Genomic DNA, 9,277 nt, shown 5'->3' with positions numbered 1-9,277 from the left:
CGTAGATATCCAAGTAATTTTGATGCTGCAAGTGGCAGGAATATTTGAAGTACACTACAAGTATCTTAACATGCTATTGAAATACAAACTGATAGACCGCACAGTAGTCATTGCTAGGCGGTTTATTTAATTTTTACCTTTGATTGCTGCGTGTAGAAGATAATTTCTACTTTCCTACTGAGCGCTGTTGAATTGATATATATCCTTTTCTATTCAAGAATAGACAAATTATGCGCTCTCATTTATTTTTATTTTAGTTTTATTCAATTTTGATTACGTCTCTAAGTGGTTTCGGAAACCACTCGATTGCGTTTTGACTTCGTGTCTTATAAATTTTTCTTATTTTCATTTAATTATGGGAATTTCCTTCGGTTTGCTTCCTGTGTTTTCTTAGTCTTCCATAGTTTACCTTTTGATGTTTTCTTTTCTATTTTCCTTCACCAATTTCATGCCAAGTGTCACTGTTTATTTTACACACGAACTTAAAATTGAGTGTTAATTACTTTTCTTGACTGGGTCGGGACCGGTGATGACCAAAGTAATTCCAATTTTTCGCTCATGCGTTACATTTTTGTTAAAAAGATACATTATTCGTAAAACATTTATAAACATATTTTCATACAGATTCATACAACGATTTTTAATTATATAAAATAGAGTCAGAAGCCCTTTTGCATTTTTGCATATTAAGTTCAAAACTATGAACTATGATATAAGGACTTCATAAATACTATGATCCAACTAAGTTTAGAAATTTATTTTGGTAGGTGACTGGTTGGTTGTTTGTAGTTTTGGCTAATTACCCCAATTAGCGATTTTACGGTGTTTTGATATTATATACCTCGCAAGAACCCCTAATATGGAAGAATAAATACAAATCCATTCCGTCGAATTTAGATAATTTAATAGTTCTTTTCTCTTTACCTATGAACAGTCCGATAAACTGTCAAAGAAGTATCTGCCTAAAAACCTATTTCTTCTGGACGCCAAAGCCGGGTATTCATAGAAAAACCTTTTATTTGCATGGAGGATTATGAAGAATGCCCTGTTTCTCTACTATGGTGAGTGCTTTCAGTTAAAATACTGGATAAACTATAGTTTTGTTCCAGTTTACGATGAAATTTTCGGCAACTATATAGCATATAAGTTTGGCAGCAAACTAGCAGCTACGTTAATGAAGAGTGTCTGCAGTCTTTTCTCTCAGGTGGAGTAAAGAACCTATGTTATTGGTCTAATTCGTAAGTCCAAGATAAGAAAAAGGTCCACGTTGTCGTTCTATAAATAATTTGCGACTTTAGTTTCTGCTTCACTATTATTTTCCAAGTTATGATCAGTGCCCCGAACTTTAAAGTACAGTGAGTCAAGATAATATGAATATATTCAACGGATTTCAAACAGAGTACTCCAGGCTGAGGTAACATCATAAGAAAATGGGTCTATAAGAAAACAATGTTTGCCACATTAAATAGATGTTGATACATACATTCTGTGTGAATGTTTTTTGAAACTGTTTGAGAGTGTTTGCAAATTTATACTCAGAGGCGTGGGTCGTTCTTAAGGTCAGCACTGTTGTATTAATAAAAGAAATATGAACGTTATATTGTGTTTGTAGAAGTAAGATAACCAGCTTACCATTCAATTTTTATTATAGCAGGCATGCTTTGCCTTGTTGATGTTTAGCATAAAAAATCTACCCTAAAGATTTTTCCGTGCAGGCTTGATTATTCCTTGAATTAGATGCCCAGCTTACTGTACATCCATTCAGCGCAGATATGATCTGCTTAATCGCTGCTTACTAAAAACGTAACACTTTTCAAATGCTTAAACAGGCTCCTATTTAATCACACGAGCTAGATGACTTATATACATTTAACATGACATTATCTGGCATTTATAGAGCCAGATTATGTTTCAAAATAAATCGCATCTAGTTTGTGATTGAAGCTTCTATGAAATTACTTTTTTTTATATATGCCGTCGTGTAATATTTTCTTGCTTGCAGAAGTCAGTGATTTTTGCTAAGCACCTAAGTCTTATCTGAGACTTAGGTCTGAGATCCGTAAGTTAGTACTCAACCAGCTATTGATCGCAGTTAATTAGAAACTTTAAACTGCTGAACTTTAAACTGCTGGTGGTCATCGTCTGTTTAAGTAGTGTATTACTTTTTACAATTTTATAACAAATTGTTATTTTTATAATTTCACTACATTAATTTATTGAAATTTATTTCTATTTATTTACAAGCTTCGATAGCAATATAAACTCTCTTACTAGAAGTAAGTATGTAATTAATACAATAATATCTGAAATAATTTTTTATTTTGTACTTAATTTTAATTGTTTATTTATGGTATTTTTTAATTATTTGAAAAGATTTCCATCTACCATAGAGGTATCTCGAAAGAAAGCTTGCATTTTATGTTGGATCTTCTGAACATTCTTTTTTTAAAAATGTGTCCAATTGTCTTGGGCGACCACAAGCGGAAGTGACTTTCATTTAAGCATGTTCCACGAGCTGAACACGTTACTTAAAACTATTTTTTTTTTATATTTTTATTTTCATATAAGCTTGCGTATATTTTTGCTGATTTTCAGATATCAAACAATAAGAATTATCACATGTTTTTACTCGGTTGGCATTTATTGTTTTATAATTGCCCAGAAGTCAAAGTTTTAAAACATTTCATTGTTGTTGGTTGTTGGCTGTTGTTACAACTGCTGTCGCTCATTATAGTGCTAAAGTAGGTCTTTGGCTTCCGTTCGCTAGCTACCAGACTGCTTCAGTCTGCGAACACTTAAGAAAGTCAGCGAAAGAAGAAGAAGACAACTTCCCATTCTCACAACAAACGTACACAATTATAAACGCATTAACGTAGAAACTTTGACGATCAATTTGCCTTATACTTCTGTTATTTTTTGTTAATAATACTATATATAAAATTTTTAAATTTTACGACTTCTAAACACAATTCTTTCGCTGAGTATGAAGGGGATTGCTTATGAGTGGGTGATGATTATGCTTTTTATTTGCATTATTAAAAGTGAGGAAGGAGAAAAAAAAATAGGAAAGAGGTGTGCGCACAATTTAAACATTGATGAGTTTTGACTGATCATCATCAAAGATACAAAAATATAATAAAAGACAAGAAAGTAATAAATAAGCTACAAATTGTTACAAATGCCGGCATTCTTTTTAAGTAGACCGTCAGGAAGTAAACATATCAAAACATTGATCAATTTATGAGGGCGCATTGTTGAGAATTCCAAAATTAAACTTCACTACAAAATTACGCATAATATCTTTTAATGCATTTTAGTATTTCTTTTTTCAAACTATTTTTTTATGTATTTATTCGACTCATATTATTAAGAGAAATTTGTAGTTTAATTTTAGTTGAGCTCTCGTGCATAAAATTGCAACTTATGCCACATTAATATCGTATTTCATATATGACATACACGTATCCTTAGACGTTTGTGCTGCAAGCGTTGGTCACACTTTTGGCTCTTCCTTTTACTCCATATGTGTAGTTCCATTCATGTGTTCCTTCATTCCTCACTGTTTTCTTTTGCTTTGTAAATAAGCGGCTCTGCTCATGTCTTCATGGTCAATTGACAAGTTGTGGAGAAAGCGCATCTTTTTTCCTTTGGTAAAATATCGTATTTCCTTGGGGTGTAGTGTCTCGTAAATCTGTTATACAAACATTGTTCAATGATTTCAGTTGACACATGTGACAAACACACTTTACACACAGACACACAGGATGTTTACATAAATTAAGGATGCGCGTTGATTGATTTGAATATGTTCCACTTGCCACTTAAGGGAATTTCCTGCAGATACGACTACACATGATATGCAAGCGCAGATATAGTTAGGATTATTAAGGATTTTGAAGGTTTAACATTAAAGTTGGAAAAATATTTGAGACATAAAAATGTTTATTTAATCAGCAAAGTTTTTATAGCTTTGTTTTTTTAATTTAATGGTACATATCGTGTGATGATGAGATGTTCGTCAAATTTTCAAGTCCTTATTAAAAGATTTTTTATAATCAGCAAAAGCTTATCAATAATAGAACGTGTGAAAGAAGAAATTTGTTACTTTAGTAAATATGAGAATATATTCCTGTAAGATAGTAAATGTAATGTTAGTTGCTTAAATCATTTCAAATATTATATTTACTATATTTAGCTTTGTATGTAAAATTATATCAGTGTCAGATATCATATCAGATATCAGATATCATATTATATCAGATATCATATGTACATAAACATAAACATGTTCAACTGAAAAGAATTAGCTGTGCCAAAATCTTTATCACCTCTTCAGAAATGAAAATCTCAATGCTAAGAATAAGAAACTGATATAAACCCAAATAATTCGTCCGTCACTTCTATATAGATGTGTAGCGTTTAGCAAAGCTTCAAACACTACTATTCGTCAGCTAGAAATTGCACAAAGCCAAGCTCTGAAAAGACTTTTCAAAGTGCAATGGTACATTAGGACGAATGAGATCCTCAGAGACCTCAAGATTGATCTCATCAAAAAATACATAAAGGATAGAGCCCTAAAATTATTACGAAAACTGATAGACTTACGAACACAGTGCTATTAAATCTCAGAATGGTTACAGGTTTCTCGGGGAGGTATGCAGATCTGAGGTTAATTATTGCTTAGTCTGATGAAGTGATAAGCAATAATCCAGTCAAGGCGTAAAGAGGGGATTAGAAAATACCTCGAGTTAATAAAGAGTAAAAGTGCTCAAGTGTACTGACTCAAATAGCTTTAACATAATGAATATGTACATAAATATGCAGCAAATGGCACATTTGCACATAAAAACCATACAAAATTTACAAAAATATGATAAGCTGCAGCTGGTAAATATGGACTAGGCAAATGATACTCGAAAGCATTTCGAAGGAATATAACCATCTTTCAAGCCGCAACTAACGGAACCGTTAATTGCAATACTGACTGACAGCCAGGCAGTTATCATGGCACATATGTCTTATGAGGTGATATCCAAATTGGTATTGTAGTGCATTGATAAGCTAAATCTACTTGGCTAGAAAAATCAGGTGCGCTTAGTATAGATTCTGGGGCATGTTGGAATCCTGTTGGAACTCTATTCATTCTTATTCTTCTTCCTTTTTCTAAACACAGTAGCATATTTTAACATGGATGTTAAAACGAGGTTAGAAGTGAAGATATGGTATGCTTTAGTGTTAAGATAGCAGTATATTTTGTCATGGATGCAGTTAAAAAAGTAAAGAGAAATGGATATAATGTGCATTGGATTATCTTTCTATCTTCAAAAATGTGGTTTTTCGATGCTCAAAGTTTTGGACATACGTTTGCTTTAGATAACTTTAGGCTGCAAAAATATATAAATACTATTGTTGCTATTTTCGCTCTTCTGGTTTTATATGAGAACGTTTGGGCCCTTTCTGTCAAGGTTCCCATGCATTTTATTATGCATTGGAATTACAACTTAATACCGTGTTTCCACTACTTACTTACTTGAAAGCTCTAAAAGGGCGTTTGTTTTTTAAATAAACTTCACTTAATAATACATCACAAGAAAAATATATAATTGATATATAACATTTATATATAGATATTATATGTGTCCAATACATATTCAATTAATAAAAACAAAGATTTTATTAAAAATTTACTAACTCAGTAAGGCACTGTTTACAGTTCAGAGGTTGCTTGCTGCCATTTTATATATAATCCATACGACAAATATAACATATTTTAAATTTTAGTTATTTCCTTTGTGGGAAACTTTTTTTAGGGGTTGAGTTTTTTCCTTAAATGAGCTGATTTATTGATAATGAGCTAATTTATATAGAAGTCTTTTGTATAGTAAAGTATCCTTAATAGTGGCTATAATGAGCAAAACCGCCTAAATAAGATAGTGTGAATATGCTATTAGTTATTAGTTAATATTATTATTATTTAACCTTAGTAAGTAGTGGAAACATACAATATAAGTTAACTGCTTTTTGTTAATAAGTATTATGTTTCACTGAAAATGTCATATATATTTGAAGCTAGTTTTCTTCAAGACTTTTTTTAAAATCTGTGCTTTAAACAGTAATTATATAAGAAATATTAAAAAATTTATTGTGTTTTATACGCATAAAATATCCATTATGAGTTAATTACTTGGATTCCCTTTAAATAAAAGGTTATTTAAATACACAAACAAATAATTAATTGCTTTAATTACTCTTCCATTGAATAATAATATATAATTTTTCCTTTAGTGTGTGTTTAATTCGGTGTGTCTACAGGCAATTAAGCTTAACCCTACACCAGCCTACCTTTGAGCGTTCCGTTTAATTAATAAAACTTGTACTTGTGTAAATGTGTAGCTTTAAATTTATTTATATTTTAAATTAAATTTTTTTTCCGACTATGCATAATTGCCTACAATAATTATATTTTTATATGATAATTTAAATGGAAAATGGAATGCATATCTGGCAGAAGAGCAGGCACAGGCAGGCACAGGCAGGCACAAGCAGGCAGAAGCAGGCAATATTACGTCGACTGAGAAGAATAAGGTGAATGAGATCGTTTCGGTTGCAATTTCACGCTGTCCTCCCAGCGAACATGACAATTTAAAATTGCACATTGACATGCGCTATTATCGTGAATGGCACGCAACCCAAGAAATCCTTTTGCAAAACTTGAATCGGCGGCAAACCGACTACAAACAGGGATACGTTTGCGATACAAGCGGGCAGTGCGCAGCATTGCAGTCGTAAGATACGAGTATCTTATCATATTGAATTTCATTGCTTGCATTGCGATATTTTTGAGTGATTGCGAATGCGCCGCCTTGCCATGTTCACACAATTTGCATAGCGCAAATATTTTTAAAATTTTTTTATAATATAATGTACCTATAGTATTGCTCGTTTTTGATATGGCACAAGCTTATCGTAGTTAAATGACAGCATTTTAACATTGAACATTGCGCTAAAATTAAGATGCTATTGCCTTCATTAAATGCTGGGACCTATGAAGGAGGCTGCAGGGACCTACTTAGCTTAGCACACCAATCTAGATAAACATAAGCGCGCATATATCTCAACTTAATTGAAATTGGTATGAAGTTGTTGAATATTTTGTGTGTCGATCTGGCACATTTGCAGGTGCTGAAGCTGAAACCAAAATGGCAGTTGCTCTTGCACTTGCATTTGCTACTTTTCATATTGGTACTGCATTGACAACTTGCCAGCAACTTCATACCTTTCATGCACTTTAATCGCACTAACATATTTTGCTAATTAACAGCAACCCAAGTGTGCTGACAGTAAACAGGGCGCAGCGGGTGCATTTGCATTAAATTACAAACAAACTAATTAACATTTTTTATTGAGATTTTCTATTTCTTTTACTAAAAATGAAAAAAAAAAAAATTTGAAATAAATGTAGATTCTTAATTAGAATTTGTTATAATTAAGCATATTTTATACATAATTGACTCAGGAATTGTTTCTACAATAATCTTGCAAATCATAAAAAATTATTTTAGCATGGAAACTACTTATAACATGTTTTCAACAATCACAATGTCTAGAGAACAAGCTTCATTTCGTTGCTTGATCATGTATTGCAGTGACAAGATATAATCAAGAAAGGTATATTACTTCAGTTTTAGAATCAAATCAATATACTGAGAACGACGTCCCGATTTCAAAATAATGTGAAGAGTGACAAAAATAATTATCGTATATCATTTAAGAAATTTTACAGATCCTTCAAATAGTTGTTAAAATATTATATTTTATGTTACATGCATAAATATATGATATATCATTTCTTCTCAAGTTCTGTCTAAAGCAGTGGTTCCCAATTAGAGGCTCGCGGACCACAGGTGGATCTTGAGATGTTTAAAAATAGTTCGTGAATCAAATTTAATAGAATTAGATACATAGCTTGTGCTTTATCCACTGAGACCTCACTTATTAAACAATAAGCACAAACAATTTTCAAGTAATTATGTACTTATTTTACGGAGGCTGCTATATATATTTCTGGCCTAGGCGACACTGTGTTGCCAGGTGCAATCTGACATTACCATTGAAAAGGTTGACTTTTTTTGCATAACATCACTCAGAACGTGTTGTCATTTAATTGTGAATTGTTTTATTTACAGAGACATGAAGAATTCATCTCGGCCAAAAAATGGAATTAACACGTGAAAATTTTCGTTCGATCATTTTTCACAACTTTCGTCGCGGATTATCACGACAAGAGTGCATTGATGAACTTAAATCTTTGTATGGCGATGAAGCACCATCTAATAGCACTGTGAAAAACTGGTTTAATGAATTCAATCGTGGCCGATGCTCGCTTAACGACGACTTCCGTGAAGGTCGTCCAAAAATGGCCGTTGTGCCAGAGAACATTAATGCCCTGCGTGAACTGATAATGCAAGATCGTCATGTGACATTCCGTGAGATAGAGGCATCCTTGGGCATTTTTCCCACCAGCATACATTCGATATTGCATGACCACCTGACCGTAAAAAAGGTTTGTTCTCATTGGATCCCGCACAACTTGATAATCGCTCAAAAACAAAGCTCGTGTCGATTGGTGCAAAGAAATGTTGAAAAAATACGCTCGTTGTGTTTCAAAAGACGTTTATAAGATCATCACAGGTGACGAATCATGGATTTATGCATATGAGTCCAACACAAAACAACAATCGACCGTGTGGGTCTTCGAAGACGAACCAAATTCAACGAAAGTTGTTCGTGGAAGAAGCACATCGAAGTAAATGGTCGCCTGTTTCTTCCGCAAAACTGGTCATGTGACACCTGTTCCGCTTGAGCAACGAAGGACGGTCACTTCTGAGTGGTACACCACAATTTGTTTGTCTGAAGTCTTCGGAGAAATTCGAAAAACGAACAAGAGAAGACGAATCATTTTTCACCATGACAACGCGAGCTATCACTAATCGGCTCCAACCAGCGCTTTTTTGACCGGGCAAAACGTCGAATTGATGGGTTATCCATCGTACAGTCCTGACTTGGCACCCAATGACTTCTTTTTATTCCCGCATATCAAGAAAAAAATGCGTGGTCAACGATTTTCGTCGCCAGAAGATGCTGTTCAAAAACCATGTTATCGAGGTGTCTCAATCGGAGTGGAAAAAGTGCTTCGACAGTTTATTTGAGCGCATGCAAAAGTGTATAAATCAGGCTTAATACAACATCTTTTGATGATAAATATTCGCATTTTCAT

The 9,277-nt window shown here is 33.1% G+C and overlaps 1 pseudogene; it reads left to right on the top strand.

The window, feature by feature from the left end:
* The first annotated feature begins 5,187 nt into the window (after nucleotides 1–5,187).
* LOC119666852 lies at nucleotides 5,188–8,990 on the top strand (annotated as a pseudogene).
* The last annotated feature ends 287 nt before the right edge of the window (nucleotides 8,991–9,277 follow it).

The sequence above is a fragment of the Teleopsis dalmanni genome, chromosome 1 (genome assembly GCF_002237135.1).
Source record: "Teleopsis dalmanni isolate 2A chromosome 1, ASM223713v2, whole genome shotgun sequence".
Classification (NCBI taxonomy): domain Eukaryota; kingdom Metazoa; phylum Arthropoda; class Insecta; order Diptera; family Diopsidae; genus Teleopsis; species Teleopsis dalmanni.
Note: the sequence above shows the minus strand (reverse complement) of the source record. Positions and strands in the feature narration are given on the sequence as shown.